The following is a 15,986-nucleotide window of genomic DNA, read 5'->3' as shown; positions in this document are numbered from 1 at the left end:
GGAGGAGAATACAGAATTTTCTCCAACAGGACAAAAGAACAAAATAATCCACCTTTGAAACCAGGATATCTGAATCAGACTTCTACCTTACCATTTACTTGTGTGTTCCCAGGAGAGTCAAATAACATCTGCCATCTGCAACCTTTCTTTCTTTGTCCTTAAAATAAAGGTATTGACAGTAATATTTCACAGAATTATTATGTTTGTTATGAAATTAAATGTAATGTATACATATTATCAGTTATTAACAGTCTTCCTAGAATGTTGCAGATGTAGAATAAAAATGGCTTTTCCTATCTTCTATTTGGGCTCATTTTGATGTGATAGTTTCTAAATGATTAATATAATGAACATAAGTCACAGGGTACAATACAGTTACTCTCTCAAACATTTACGTGAGACAGAGGATGTATCAAAAAAAAGTCCTCTCCCACAAAAAAAATAAAAATAAATAAAAACAAACAAAAATCTGTGCTACCGTTCTCAAAATGTACTCATTGCTTTTTACACCTTGGTTCAGGACAAGGATGTGTTAGCAACATCATATTGGGTTAAAATCCTTTCCAGAGGATTCTCAGAGAATGTACTAATGAATCTTTATGGAAGTAGAATTGATACAGAAACATAATTAGCAACTATAACCTTTCCTTTATCCTCTCCTCGTAGATTCTGTTTGGACATCTTTGCCTTGCACTCAGTAATTCCATCAGTCAATTCCTTAGGCAATATACATTCACTGCACACCTTCTATATGTTCAAACAGTGTTTTAGAAACTGTGAATATGAAAGTAAAATGCCCCACTTTTGAAGATCTTACAACTCCATTAGTAAAGCAAAGTATACATTCACAAAACAACCCAAAACTTAAAATGAATGTTATTAATTGCATAGAGCACAGAATGCCGAGGTTGTCTAAACCAAAGGCAATTGTACTAGGGGATGGAGGAATGCAGATGAAGCAGAATAAATCAGAAGTGTTGTGAAAGTGAGAAATATTCAAAGATCTAAGTCTAAATTTAAAGCCTAAAGCACTATTTTGAAAAGTCTATTTTCTTTTCCTCATGTCCTCTTGTTCTTCTTGACCACTTTACTTAAAGGACATCGCCACTAGACAACTGCTAGAATTGGATAAGTAAATATAGTTGTATTGACTATGTGGCCCTAAAATGCTTTTCCCTACTTCTTGGATAATGTAATTTATGTTGAGTGATCTTTCCATGATGCCTGGCATGTGATATCCATGTGGGACTCCCTCAGAGCTTACACTCTGAGAACCAACATTAATATTCTCATTCTAGAAAGTGTACAGATAAATGTATTCACCGAAATATAGATGATTCTATATAGACTCTTTATACGTGATCCTATAGCTAAACATCATGTTATTATTAATAGTTGGTTATCTTTCCTTATGACTTCCCCTCTTTGAGGATTTCCTTTTTTGTGTTTTTGTTTTTGTTTTTGTTTTTGTCTTTGTTTTTTTGTATCTCATAAGATTCCCTTAGGATTTGTTGTCAGTAAACCGTGATGTTCAAATACACTGAGTGGGAAATTATTTATTCATTGGAGATTATTTACTCTCTGGTGGCCAAGCAGCTCATAGATAGAATGCAAGGGAGACTCTTTCTTTTCCCTACTGTTCTTTCTATACCATTGTGATTTTGTACTTCTTCCAGAAATCATCTTTTAAGATGAGTGTCACCTTAGCTTGCCCTTTCTGCAATACTTGAAATTATCTACCAACTTTGAGATCACACTTCCATATTCAGTGAACAGTCACACTCTTTCACTACCACTCCTAATTTCAAAATCTAGCTCAATAGTTTCTTGTGTCCTTTTGCCTAAATTCTTAACCTCTACTCCTCTTCAGCACATTCTTCTACTGCCCTACAATATTGTCCTCATCCATAGCTACTTAACAGACTTCTAAAACTATCAAAATGAAAAAAAATTCATTTCATGTCATCTTGTTAACAACTCTCTCATAAACTTTCCTATTATTTTACCTCCCTAGAATATCCATTAGCCCTAAATCTCTTCTTTGACTAGTGAAGACCTCCAGTCCTTTGATCTAGTCCTTCATAAGACCCCTTGGGATTTAAGTAATGCCAACTTAAACTAGCTCAAGCATAAAAGGAAAATTTAATATAAAATGCAGGCATATCTCACAGAGTCAAATGACTAGTATGAATGAATAAAGCCAAACTTCAAAAGGTATTAGAATCAGAAACTGCAGAGACATCAGGGTCCCAACTAGTATTTTCTTTATTTGTTCATCTTTGCTCTCTCTGTGTGTTTATTTCCTTATTGGACATCACTGCTCTCTGCTTTGCCATGTAGTAGTAGCAGAATCTGACTTTAAATCTCCTTTATTTGCATTACTTTACCTCAAGCCAGCCTAACCCAGATTTAATGACTGTTTCTGAATTTTAATTCATGGAAGAAAAAAACTTATTTCTCAACATCTGCTCTTGATTCCCAGGCCAATGAAAACCACCAAGTGTTGACCTCTGGGCTAATTAAGTGTGGCCAGATAAATAGGACTACAAAGTACCAGAGAAATAGGGTTTTGTTAGGAAGATGGGCACAATATAAAAGTACAGACATCTCCTACTTTTCCTGTCTTAATAACATCCCTTGTAGATTCATTTTTCTCATTTTACACTCAACATCCTGATCTCTCTTTAATGATATTCTAGGTTGCTCTATTGTATTCACATCCTCTATTCCCTGATAGTGTTTAACACTGGCTCATTCAAAGTAATGGCTTTATCTACTTGTGCTTACTGGCTATTGAGCACTATGGAAGAAAATGTACTCATATAAGTCTGCATTATTTAAAGGTATGTTTTTAATGACAGCCTGTTACTGATACATTCCAACAGTCCTTTCACTGATCCCCAATAAAACTATTTCTAATTTCATGCTTTGGTTATTCCAAATTTATACCCACTGCTTAAACTATTCTAGCCCACCATTACCACCCATCACACCCTCTCCCCTTACACACACGGACAGTTTCAGTATCAGACAGTATCTCCAAATTTTCAGTAGAAACAGAGGTCATCGTGGAGAAACTCCTCTGTTCCATCAATTTCCAAACTCATCTATGACTTTATCTCTGCTCTAGTCTTAGGCTAGATTTTAATGATCATCTATACACTAATTATGCCTAACTCCATATTTTAGCCTCCTTTTTCTCCTGAATTCAATAATTCCTCTTCCCTATTCATCTATTCTAATCAACTCTAGAACTCTAAACTATCAATTATCACACCCACTTCTTGTATTTAATGTGCCCCTCCCCATAACATGTAAATATAATTAATTGTCTCCCATCCGCTGACTAAAAATCATTTCTTTAATCTCCCTCCAATACAGATTCCTTCCTTCTGTCCTCTTTACTAGAAGTTTTATTTTGTTTTGTTTTGGTTTGGTTTGGTTTGTTTTGTTTTGGTTTGGTTTTAAGGAAAGCAGCTTCTATATCTATTTCCTCACCAGCCATCTGCTTATTAGCACACTGAGTTTTGGCTCCTAATAGTAAACTCTACCGAAATTTTCAGAGTAAAAGTCAGCAGTGACCTCCTATTTGTCAAATCCACCCCTGGCATCTGGTTTTCTCCCTATTTGTGCATCTACTTCAACATTACCTCCTCTTCCTCTCAGTCCTTAAATGTTAATTTTACCTAAGAAGAGTCAACCACCAATGGTTGCTAATTAAACATCCATTTTCTACCCCCTTTCCCTCACTGGCAAATTTCATAGCCTATAATAAAGGCTGAAAATAAATATTATTCCCTTTCCCTAACCTAGCAGGAAAACTTTGATATCAGTATAGTAAGTTGTCTCCAATGAAACAAATGAAACAGAGAAGACTCCTAGAAAGGAGTCTTCCAAGAAAGTTGTGTCTTACAAATAAAAGAATAAAACTCTCAGCCTTTCTCTTGTTCCTTGCTACATGTGGACTGGTTGTATAAGTGGATGATACTTGCAGCTCTAAGAGTCATTTTTTCACAATAAAAGCATAAGCTAAAGATAAAAGATGGGAAGATCTTTAGTCCTGACAACAGCGTAAAAGCTCCTAAATCGACCCTGGCATTGCTGATGTGTTGATTCATTGATCTGTGGGAATAACCTGTCTTGTGCTTAAGACTCTTTTAGTTTTCTATTACCAGTCATTGTCTCTTCTTCCTCATCTAACTGTCAAACCTGTTTAATTCTTTGGCTCCAACATTAATATACTACGTGGCACATAACAAGTACATGGTAGCCTGGAACACAGTAGATGAGCCATCAATATTCATTAAAATTTGATTAAACCATGTTGATTGTATCTATAAACTGGGATATCTTCTTATTTTCTTCGGAAAAAATTCCAAACTCTTCGGAATCATAGAAAGACAGTTTCTCAAATTGACTCTGTAGTTATTCAAACTTTGTCTATCTTTGCTGATGATGCTAATGTGTTTAAGTTTTTTTTTCCTGTCCCTTCTTTTTCACCTTTGTGAAGTCTTGTTACAAGGCATGTACCAGCTACTCTGATAACCCTTGCTTTCTTCTGGAGGCACTTAAATACGCCCTCCTCTATGTTCATGGCATCTGTTCATACATTTATTATAGCATTTATCAACTTATATGGCAATGATTTGTTTACCTGTCTCTCCCCACACTGTGAGTGCCATGAGAGAAAGAACTGTTTCTTATCTAAGTGAGCCCAGAGCCCAGCTCACTGTCTGGCACAGAGTGGAAACCCAATTAATTATTCTGTTATGAGTAATGACTCTTGCTCATTAGTGTCTCAGGAACAAAAGTCAGATAATAGCCTGATTTTTATTTCCTTTGTAAATTCTAAAAAGATGACTGTCCTAAAAAGTCATATGTTGTGAGATGAGATAACAACAACAATAACCCTGGCTGAAATTGGGCCACACATGTATTAGCAAACACTACATTTTGCCAATGTTTCAATACATCATCTTAATTAATTACAACACCCACAGGTTTACAAGGCCAGTATGGGATATTGCTCACACTTTACTACCTCACTGCAAATATATAAGCAAGGCAGACATCTATCAAAGGATAATTTCAATTCTATCATTAACTTTCTGGATTAATATAGTTTTTCCTCTAGGAATTCATATTTTTGTCAGAATCCCTAACTTTTCTCTGACCAAACTAGCGAGCAATGCCTTCCCTGTGATATTACTTTGTTTCAGATCCCTTGTAATATGCCACTGGCAGGAAGAAGTGGTCATCATTTCTTTCTTTCCTGGCCAGCCATAAGGTATACCCATCATATGTGTGCCCTTCCCACTTTTCCCTTGGAATGTTTCCTCTAATTTGGAAAAGAAATCAGGATGAAAGGACAGATGCTCACTCAGCTCTAGCATCAGGTTTTGTGAGCAAAGCTAAGGTTAGAGCCAGGCATTACGGTTCACATGAGAGAGGCTTCTTATGCTTATCTTGCAGATCCATAGCAAAACTTCACAGTTTTCATTTGCTTCTATGAACTAACCCCTGTTTTGAGGTAAATTTTTGTACATATCCAAAAAAGTCAGGTTGTTTCTCATAAAGCCGACTAATGATCTTTCTCAACTTCATTGTCTAAAATAAAAAAAGATACTGATCCTCATCATAATTGTCACTCCTCTGGGGCACCTGGGTGGCTCAGTTGGTTAAGCATCCAACTCTTGATTTCGGCACAGGTCATGATCTCCTGGTTGGTGAGTTCGAGCCCCACATTGGGCTCTGCACTGGCGGCATGGAGCCTCCTTGCGATTCTCTGTCTCCCTCTCTCTCTGCCCCTCCCCAGCACATGCTGTCTCTGTCTCAGAATAAATAAACATGAAAAAAATAATAATAATTGTCACTCTTCAGCACCATCCACTGAGTAATGTGAAATGCTTCCTAAGCTCTGGCTAACCTGTATCTGCTCTAATCACATTTCCAGAAACAGCAGCTAGTAAGAGCAGTTTTTCCCCTTTTTCCATAAAGATGAAAATGGATTAAATAGCTGGTGATAGATCACACTGAAATTTCACTGCAGAATACAGATGTAGAACCAAGCACCATAACTATCAGCTCAAATAGTCACAAAAAAACAAAAACAAAACAAAACAAAACAAAAATACACTCTAGGTAAAAATAAATATCTCCATAAACAAAACTTGAACAATTTTGTGACAAACCTAAAATATACACGATCAATAAGTGTTTCCTGAATGGGTGAATAAATGAATACATTGTGTTGGTTTTAACCTTTTGCAAATTCTTTGTTAAACCTATAGAGTAAATGGTTTCATCCCAGACCTGCTGAATCTTAAGGAATGTTCAATTTGAGTGTCAAAAAAAATGCATCCAGGATTATACTAACAATCTGCATATCAGGTTAAATACCTGACACTATTATTTCCGTGAGTTTATTTTTCATTAATAACATCAGCCTGAGAAAAATCCAGGTGCACCACATCTCTTATTTCTCACGTAAAATTCTCAGTTACTTGTGCCTAATAGTACTACAAAATGAAAATCCCTCCCTGGCCCCCAAATGTCTGCATGGAATTGCAGAGAAAAATCAATAACAGGCTTTTTCTTATTTCTTGCATCCACATTTGCATAGGCATGTCAAAGAGTACTACGTAAATAAGTAACTACATCAATAAAATTCAAAGTCTGTTTTCCCTTTCCAACGGAATCCAAATTCATTTAGAGGAGCAATGAATTAAGTACTCAGGATGAGGAGTACTTACTTGGTGGCACATAGGAGCATTTCTCTGTTCACTGTGCTTGTGTTAGCAAATAAAGACACATAGCAGACTGAGACAAAATTCCCGTAAGATTTTATAATTAATATGACAATTTTTTTTCTATTGCTTATTATTTAAAAAAAAGAAAGAATTAGAAAGTCAGATTTACATTGGAAATCTGTCCATAGTATGCAAAACCTAGCCACCGAGGAGGGGGGACAATCTCTTAAAGGAGCAGGAATTCACTTAAGCATTTCCTTTTAAGAAAAAATGCATATAGGTAGTTTATTAGAAAAGGCAGGAAAAAAGAAATATTCCAATTGCACGAACATTTAGAGTTCTTCTTTTTGTCATCTCACCATAGCAACTTGACAAAAAAAAAAAAAACACTACCTTGTTTGAATCATGATTCATTGCTCTGTGAAAGTGAGGTAAGAGGGCTTTAGCAAATCATGTGGAGATAGCTTTTTATCTGCAGGGATTGGGATGAAAGACCACCATAACAGCTCATTTTTATGAGTGTACACGGTCTTTCAAGCAAGTACACGTTTTCATTTCCTTGCCTTCCAATTTGGATCATTTCACAGTGTTCTACGAGTTATCTGTGAAAGCCTTCCCTTGTCTAGAAATGGCTGCCACTAATACCATGAATAGGCCAATAGTCGCCTATAGCCTACAACAAACACCCTACCTCTAAGAATTGCCTCCAAGTAAGTGCAATGCTTTCCTTTTTATTCTTTTTCATATTTCCATCATCTGAGTAAAACTGTCCTTTAAAACACTTCAAACTTGATCCTTTGAAGGGAAGCCTGAGCATTCAATCAGTCGAGATAAAGTTTTTTCCCCACAAAATTGTTTCTGCCAGGGAGTCTTATGACTCTGAAAACTGTATCAGTATTTAAAAAAAAAGGAATTTGCTGCTTACTCTGAGGTAAAATTCATATCAAATTATTTCAAGATGAACCTGGGTCTCATAGAACAATACTACCTATAAAAGACCATGAACAGTTTCAGGTTAAGGGACAGTAATTTTTGGCTTTAATATATTAACATATATGTATATATTATGTAACTCTATAAATATAAAAAATAATTTACTGAGGATAGTCAATAGCTGCCATGCAATTAAAGGCACATATTGAAAATCTACATAGGAGGGAGGATTCTGGGAAAATGGCAGAAGTGGCTATGTAGTCTTTTAATCCCACCAAATCCCCATATAAAAACAGAGTACTTTGATAGCAAAACTGGTAAATCAGGGCAGCATTTAAAATAAAACCAGGCTAATAGTTATCCCCATAAGCTCCAAAACACATGGGGTAGAGGGAAACCACCTAAACCCTTAAAACTTCATGATACCTGCATCTCTGAAGAAGGAAGAGAAAGAAAGCAACAGAGAAGTATCTTTGGAATCTGGGAACCGGATGCTAAGATTGCCCACAGATATTCACTGGGAAGCAGGGACCAATGTGGGAACAGCTGCTGAAACTACATGGAGTTTGTGAATGTAAGCCCTCCCCTTTCAGGAAAGACTGAACAATGCAGATCAGAGAACACTCATTAACTCTCAAAATGGCCCACCAGAATTGTCTTTTCCATGACAGGAACCCACACTGAAAAGAAATTGCTGGAAGGGGAATCAAAACTGAACAGAATGAAAACAACAAAGAAAAGGCAGGGAGGGGAGTCCAGATCAAATCATAGAAAGCACATTACCATATTTTTAAAGAACGTAAAAACAACAGAAGAGGGATCTCTGTAAAGTTATATAAACTTTCCTAAACACTGCCTTAGAAAAAATTATTTCATATAAACATGAGCAATGTAAGTATCAAGGTCATATCTCACAGAAATTTATCATAAGAAAAAGAGTAAAAAAGCAAAATCATGTACTAGTAGCAGACAATAAAAGCCTGCTAAAAACATGCCCACAAAACAGAACAAAACTGTAACCTACTATTTCAAAACTAGCTAAGAAACATTAAGAAAATGCTACAAAACATGAACTAAAACAACATAAATCAGAACTAGAAAAGCTCAGAAACAATGTTCCATAACTGGATATAATTAGAAATAAGAAAAGAAAGGATTCCAAAAATGCAGGAAAAAAAGAGAAGTCACATAATAGGAAAAAAAATGCAACAGATGATAGCCTAGGCAAAATAAAAAGTGAGAGAGAAAAACTTTAGAACTCAGCAAGTAATGAAGGAAAAGAAAAGAAAGAATCAAAAGAAAGTTAAAAATATTGAAGACAGGCAAAAAATTTTGAGCATATGGATAGTAGGAGAAGAAAGGAGATGAAACCAAAAGTAAGAAAACAGAACAAATACTAAATCCAGTAATTGCAGAGCAGTTTCCTAAAATAAAACATGTAAAACTGCATAATGAAAGTGTACATAGCATTACTGAGAAAATGAGCCATAACAACAAAGACATATTCCTGTAAAACTAAGTGACTTTAAAAAGAAAGGAAGGAAAGGAGGGAGGGGAAAAAACTCTTGTAGGTACCTACAAAATTAAGGGAAAAGAGTACATGACTTATTTGGAAAAGAAAATGCAGTAATATATTTAAGATATTCAAGAAAAAGAGAAGTGGGAGCCAAGAGTTATTTTTATCCAACAGAACAGATTTTGAAGTTCAAAGCGTTTAGGTAAATTCTTACCAATGTGCAATAATTCCAGGAATATTGTTCCCTTGAGTCCTTACTATGGAATCTACTGGAGAACAACCTTCAGACAAGCAAAATGACTAGAGGCATACTAATATAAGGACTAGTAGGGGATAAATGCATTGTCACCTGTGGCCTAAGACTAAATGAGAGACAGGGGCAGAGAATATGGTATGGAATAGCTATATTCTCAGACAATATGGGTATTGAACAACTATAAAAAATGGGAAATGACAGAAAAGAAAAGCAAAACAATGCTAATAGTTCAGCCATCGTTGATGGTAGTATTAGTTTTGTTACTCTAAGACTATTGTATGTGCAGCATTAGATAGCAAAAAAAAATGAACCATTATGAGATTCCCTGTTATCCCCCATGCCCTTAAAGACCACTGTTCTCAGTGATAAAGATACAGACACATTTTTAAAAGAAGTTAAGCAAAAGCCCTGAAGTCTAGAATTTGAGTTGGAAGTATCACTCTGAACTTAAGTTAGGTGGTCATTAGTACAAGAGAGAAAAATAAAACAAATTCAAGGCGGAGAATAGAGGAATCCTACTATGAATAGGAAGGTACAAGAGGGTGACTTTTGAAAAGATATGGAATGATGTAAGTGTATGAGCCTTGTCACATCTGGGGACAGAGCAATCTCAGGCAGAGAGAGCCCCGGGTAAAACCATCCAGAAGCTCAACGTTGGGCACATTTCCTTCTCTATCATTCCCATTCTCCATCCGCATACTAGAAAATTGTTTCAAAAGTTTTAAAAACTGGGCTGTATTCATAAATCAAGACCTCAAATGTGAAAATATGAAAGCTTAGAGATCGATATCGTTATATAAAACAGATTCACCATTAGAATGTGGTTTGTGAGATATATAGAAAATCCTGTCCAGAGAGTCATGGAAATTCTCCCTTACCATTCTTTCTTTCTATTTCATAAGGCAAGTACTAACAAGGGACCCCAGTCTTTGTCTCCTCTCTGGATAGTCAGTGGATATTAAGGGAGACCATGTTAGGTAAGTATAGTTTACTCTAGGCCCCAAGTAGCTAAATTAGGGCCCCAACTGTGTCTCCCATTATTTTTTTATAACCCTAGACTGTATGTCTCAGGTAACTCTATCTCAACTGCCTCATGTATGCACTAGATAATAGCATTTACTTTATAGAGCTCTCATAAGGACTATATGAAATGCCACATGCAGAGAACTTAGAACCTATTATCAGAGTTGACGGATCACCACCAGATAGAGAATCTTCTATCCCAATGTGATGTGAGTCAGAATATGTGAGATCACATCCCAGCTCCAAAATGTACCAGTCCTTTCCCTCAGTTGAGTTTCTTAACCTTGAGGAAGTATCTTCTTTTACTTATAAAATATGGATTATAACTACATACTAAAACTAATTTGAAGATTCAGTACACTTTAGTCGGATCTCATTATCTATCAATATATTTTCTTAAATGCTTCCCAAACAAATATTAAAGATACATGCAGAGTCCATCATAAAATAAATACTAACATTTCCGTCCCCTGTGTTCTGAAGAACCTTAGATGGCAATTTTCTGCCAAAAATTAAAATTCTGAGAGTTCTTGACTTGGCAGAATACCTTGGAACAAAAATTGGAACAACTCAGTGAAGATTAGCATGGCTTTGCACAAGAATGACATGCAAATTCATCAAGTGTTCCTAGTTTTTAAAACTCATTGAACTGTATACTTACAATGGGGAAATTTTATGTTGTGCAAATTATATCTCAGCAAACCTGTTTTAAAAAAATGTTTTAAGTTACTAGAACCTGAGGGAAACTTTCCTTTTTGTTGATTTGCCAGATGAAGGATTTTTCCCTAGGCCTGTTACCTACATTCCCAAATTTCCCCAATTTCTCAAGGATGCTGTGCATGTAATTATGGGCATATTTTCTTCTTTAAGAGTCCACTCTGGGCAGGTTCACATAGTGAAAGTCTGTGTTTTGTCCAACATGCGGTCCTCTGTTATATATACTAGTACACTATAGATGTGATCTTTAGTGACTGTTTGGCTGACCATACACAGGGGGAAATGGAAATAAATCTTCCTTCCTGAGCTGCACATAAAGAAGGAAGGCAGATTCTATCTACTATTCTTCTTACTAGTGCAAGGAAGTTAAAATAATATATACTTTAAGATTTACCAAATTAAAATTATTTCCTACATTTTAAAGCTTACTGTCATCAATTGAAAAAAAACGAACAGCTGAACGCATTTTTATGAAGAAATCTAATTTCAGCACAGAATCCTCAGATACATTTGTTAAAGCTTAGTAAAAGTAGGCTTCATTTTGCACAGTATTTCAGTTATTCTGGTTTAATTAAATAACACCAGTTCCCAGAAAACACTGTTCAAATTTCAGCTACCAGCCTATATTCACTGAGAGTGACTGCATAAAAAACAGTCCGCTGCTATCTCTTCAATGCACAAGTCAGGACATAAATAACAAATGCAAAACACGGCCAGTGACAAATCATGTCATTTCTTTCAACGTCTGATACTGATTGGTCCCTGTATACCTGCTACTCAGGCACAGACAACAAAACATGTACTTGTGTCGCCTCCTTATCTTCCAGGGGTAGAGAGATGCAAAAGACAAAATACCCTGTAACATTTAAAGCGCTAATACCAATACTGGTGGACAACACTGCAGTTCACTCTAATTTTCTAGGCTACTTGCATGAAAATGGGAAAATTGCCTTTATACACGACTTGATTAACCCAGCTTCTGGTCCAAGGAGGTATTTCGACTTTTAAAGGTTTTTTTTTTTTGTTTTTTTGTTTTTTGTTTTAATCTTAGATGGGCTTTTGGACAGACTACTGAAGCTACAATTGGGGATTGTGTCATTTCTTTAGCTGAGTTCGGGAAGATACATGACCTATAGCAGGGCAGCTGAGAGTACTCCAGCATCATGGCAGGAAGTAAAATGCGTGCAAAATGGTACAAACTTCTACCTCTCTGTGAAAATAACTTTGCTAGATTTGAATTCTGTGTAAATGAAGTTTTAGATGAAAGAGCTGACCGTGGAAATGTTGACAGTGCCACTAACATACATAACTATGCATATCCAACCAGAGGAACTCAGCAAAGCGTCTGACTCTTGATTTCTGCTCAAGTCATGATCCCAGGGTCATGGGATGGAGTCCTGCATCAGGCTCCATGCTGAGTATGGAGCCTGCTTAAGATTCTTCCTCTCCCCCTCTGTCCCCTCCCCTGCTCATGTGCTCTCTCTCTAAAACAACAATAATAATAATAATAATAATAAATATACTTCACACTAAAGAAACTCTCAAAGATGTTTCACAACATAGAAAACTCAAACAATATTGTGTTGAAAGCTGATCCAAACTTAGAAAAGAATCTAATAATTGTCAAGCCATTAAAAAAGAATCTATATAACTTATACAACAAAAAGAAGGCAAGTGCTGTTCAGACTGTTCTTGATAAGGTTTTTACAAAAAGAAACCTTTTTGTTTCTAATTTTTAAATAACAGTATACTAAATAAACACTAGTTTTAATATTTTATTTATTTCTCTATAGATTTATAACCTTAAATAAGAGAGTTTTTAATACCTTTGCACCAAAACATTTTAAAGATCATGAAACAATCATAATTTTCTCCATTGTTTTAGAATCACTTTCCCATTTCCAGCTTGTACAGTCATTTTTTAATGTTTATTTATTTATTTTGAGAGAAAGAGAAAGAATGGGGGAGGGACAGAGACAAGAAGTGAGAGACTCCCAAGTAGGCTCCTCTCTGTGCAGTAGGATTGAACTCCAACCTGAGGTTCGATCCCACAAACTGTGAGACCATGACCTGAGCCAAAATCAAGAGTCAGATGCTGAACCCACTGAGCCGCCCAGGTGAGCCTGCATAATCATTTTTTGTGGTTCGGCACTGCTGTGCAACGTGTGGACCACCCGCATATGTTTCACATACACAACAGTCAGAAGCAGATATTTGTATTCAAAATTAATATAATCTATGCAAAGCTAACTGATGTGTCTTCAAGATGTTGGAGCATCTTGCTCAATTTGGGATGCCTGAAAAGTAATTATTGTTACAAAAAGTTGTTATTATTATTAAAACTGTTATTAACTCACATGGAAATAGGTTTCTCTGCTGAAGGAACCATGGTCTTTGCTCTAAATTTTACCAAAGACAGTTAATTAAATAAGCTTGCCCAGATCTCACCTTTGATATGAACTTTGTGCTTACTGCCCCACAGTTAACTTGATAAGGCCTCACATTTTTTCCTTCTCACCCAGAGGTTCTAAATTACCTACCAAATGGGTTAGTGCGAAGTAATCCTGTTCCTAAAGACTATTTACCGGGCAAGTTTATTCCTGTTCTGTTTATTGAGATCAACCTTCTCCAGGAACATTCCATATTTTCTATGATATTTAAATTCTAAAATGTCCTTCTGATAAAAGTGGTGACTAGATACACTCGTAGGAGCATACACAGGAACATAAAAAAGTTGAGGTTAGCAGGCTTTAAACTAAATCAGGAGGCTTTTTAAATAGACTCCAGGAAGCATTTGAAAACAGTAGCATTTTAAACACTGGAGAAATTTACGAAAGATCTCAGGAAATATGTAAAGAAACATTTCCCAAATATTAATTTGTTGATCAACGGATTTGTAAGTAGCAACTCAGCATCAAAAGTCATGCCTAGAAATTTCTATATGAAGGTCTGTGAAAAGGTAAACTGAGGTACCTTAAAATTTTCCAGTGTTTATTTGATGATGCACAGATCACAACTAGGCGGCACCAAACCAAAAGTGGTTAGGGACACTCCCAGACAGGAGCTGGGGGACAGGTTTTTATAGAAAAGATGCAGAAGCAGAGCAAGGAAACCGACTGGCTATGGCTTCAGCAGCTGCCATACTGTGGGAAAGTCTACTTGTCTGTGATTGGTTGTTCTTAAATTTGATATTCTCATAAGGAAGAGCATTGATTCCAGCTGAGGTTTTGGTTGACTCAGGTAGGCTGTCACAGAGGCCTCGGAGCTACCTTGGTATTCAGGGCCTCTTGTTTGGTTACTTCAACAGCACTTACTCCTAAAAACTAATAAATCAATAGTTCAAATGCAATGCATTTAAGGTAGCACTAGCAATAATATTTTAAATTTTTAATCACTGTTTACAATGCAAGCATTCTGGGTTTATTTCCTTACATTAACTAAAAATAGTTTGCTCATCTCCATAGCTAAAGGTGGAGAGCACCAAAATTAGCAAGAATATATTCCCATGGGATCAAAGTGGGCCCAGGGAGATCACTTCTTAAGCCACTTAAAATTGTGTCAAGGGGCACCTGGGTGGCTCAGTCCGTTGAGCATCCTACTTGGGCTCAGGTCATGACCTCATGGTTTGTGAATTCGCCCTGCTTCGGGCTCTGTGCTGCCTGCTGGGAGCCTGGAAACTGCTTGGGATTCTGTGTCTCCCTCTCTCTGCCCATCTCTCACTAGTACTCTGTCTCTGTCTCTCTCTCTCTCAAAAATAAATAAAAACATTAAAAAATAAATAAAAATAAAAAAAAAACTGTGTCAAAAGAGCAATGTCTTTTAAGCTTGACTTGGAAGAGGGGCTTGACTGTTCAGAAGCCATAAGTGGACAACTGTTACTAACACAAATCAGTTAGAATAATAATCAAAAGTGAAAAATATTTCTTACCAGTGAGTGTGTGTTGTTTGGGGAGTATGGTTTCAAACAGTTAATTATATAACCGAATTACTCAGTGTTTGTGCCATTGTGTTGATCCTTGTTGTTGCTCTGTTTTATGAAGTGTCAGAGAATAGGTTGAAAATTATTTTCTTAGTGATGTTGGAAGAAGTGGATGAAAAGTAAAAACCCAGAAATATGTGGCCTGGCTCCACAACAGAAAATGAAAATAACGCATATGTTCTGAAACAAATGACATGTGACCTGACTTGATTTAATTTATTGGTTCTTTTATCTCCCAACTAGTGTTTACATAGTGATTCTTCACATGGAATCTACAGGTAGAGAAAAATTATTTTTATTGTGTGTCTATTTGTACCCTGCCAGTATCCAAAAGGAACTGAGACAACTGTTTTTCAAATTAATCTCTATACCAAGGTATTACTACATTGTAAACCAATGTCCAAATGAACCTATCTGAACCAACTCAAATTAAGTTCTAATAAATACTTGCCATTAACGAGGTAGTAAGTAATAGCATATCTTTCACTATCAATTAAATTTAAAAAGCAAACTCCTGACTCAGATTTTGTGCACATCAGAATCACTAGTGACACAACAGGCATATGAAATGAGGATCTCTAGAAATAGGGCTGGGCATATGTATCTCACCAAAACTTCACAGAGCTAACTGAGCCATATGCATTCCGAAAGAACCACACAAGATAAAAATGAAGTAAACAACATAGGCTCAACCTCAAGAAGTTTCGGATTTTTTTGGAGAAAGAGATTTAAAAATATATATTTTTTATGTTTATTCATTTTGGAGAGAAGGGGGAGGGTGAGAGACAGGGGGACAGAGGATTGGAAGCAAGC

At 36.1% G+C, this 15,986-nt stretch overlaps 1 non-coding gene across 1 annotated transcript; it reads left to right on the top strand.

Moving 5' to 3' along the window:
* Nucleotides 1–11,003: 11,003 nt before the first annotated feature.
* On the top strand, nucleotides 11,004–11,113 carry LOC125165054 (U6 spliceosomal RNA). The gene has a single exon (XR_007151951.1). It is a non-coding gene; the product is annotated as a U6 spliceosomal RNA (small nuclear RNA).
* Nucleotides 11,114–15,986: the final 4,873 nt, after the last annotated feature.

This window comes from Prionailurus viverrinus, chromosome B1 (genome assembly GCF_022837055.1).
Source record: "Prionailurus viverrinus isolate Anna chromosome B1, UM_Priviv_1.0, whole genome shotgun sequence".
NCBI lineage: Eukaryota > Metazoa > Chordata > Mammalia > Carnivora > Felidae > Prionailurus > Prionailurus viverrinus.
The sequence above is the reverse complement of the archived record's forward strand: the minus strand, read 5'-3'. Positions and strand labels throughout refer to the sequence as shown.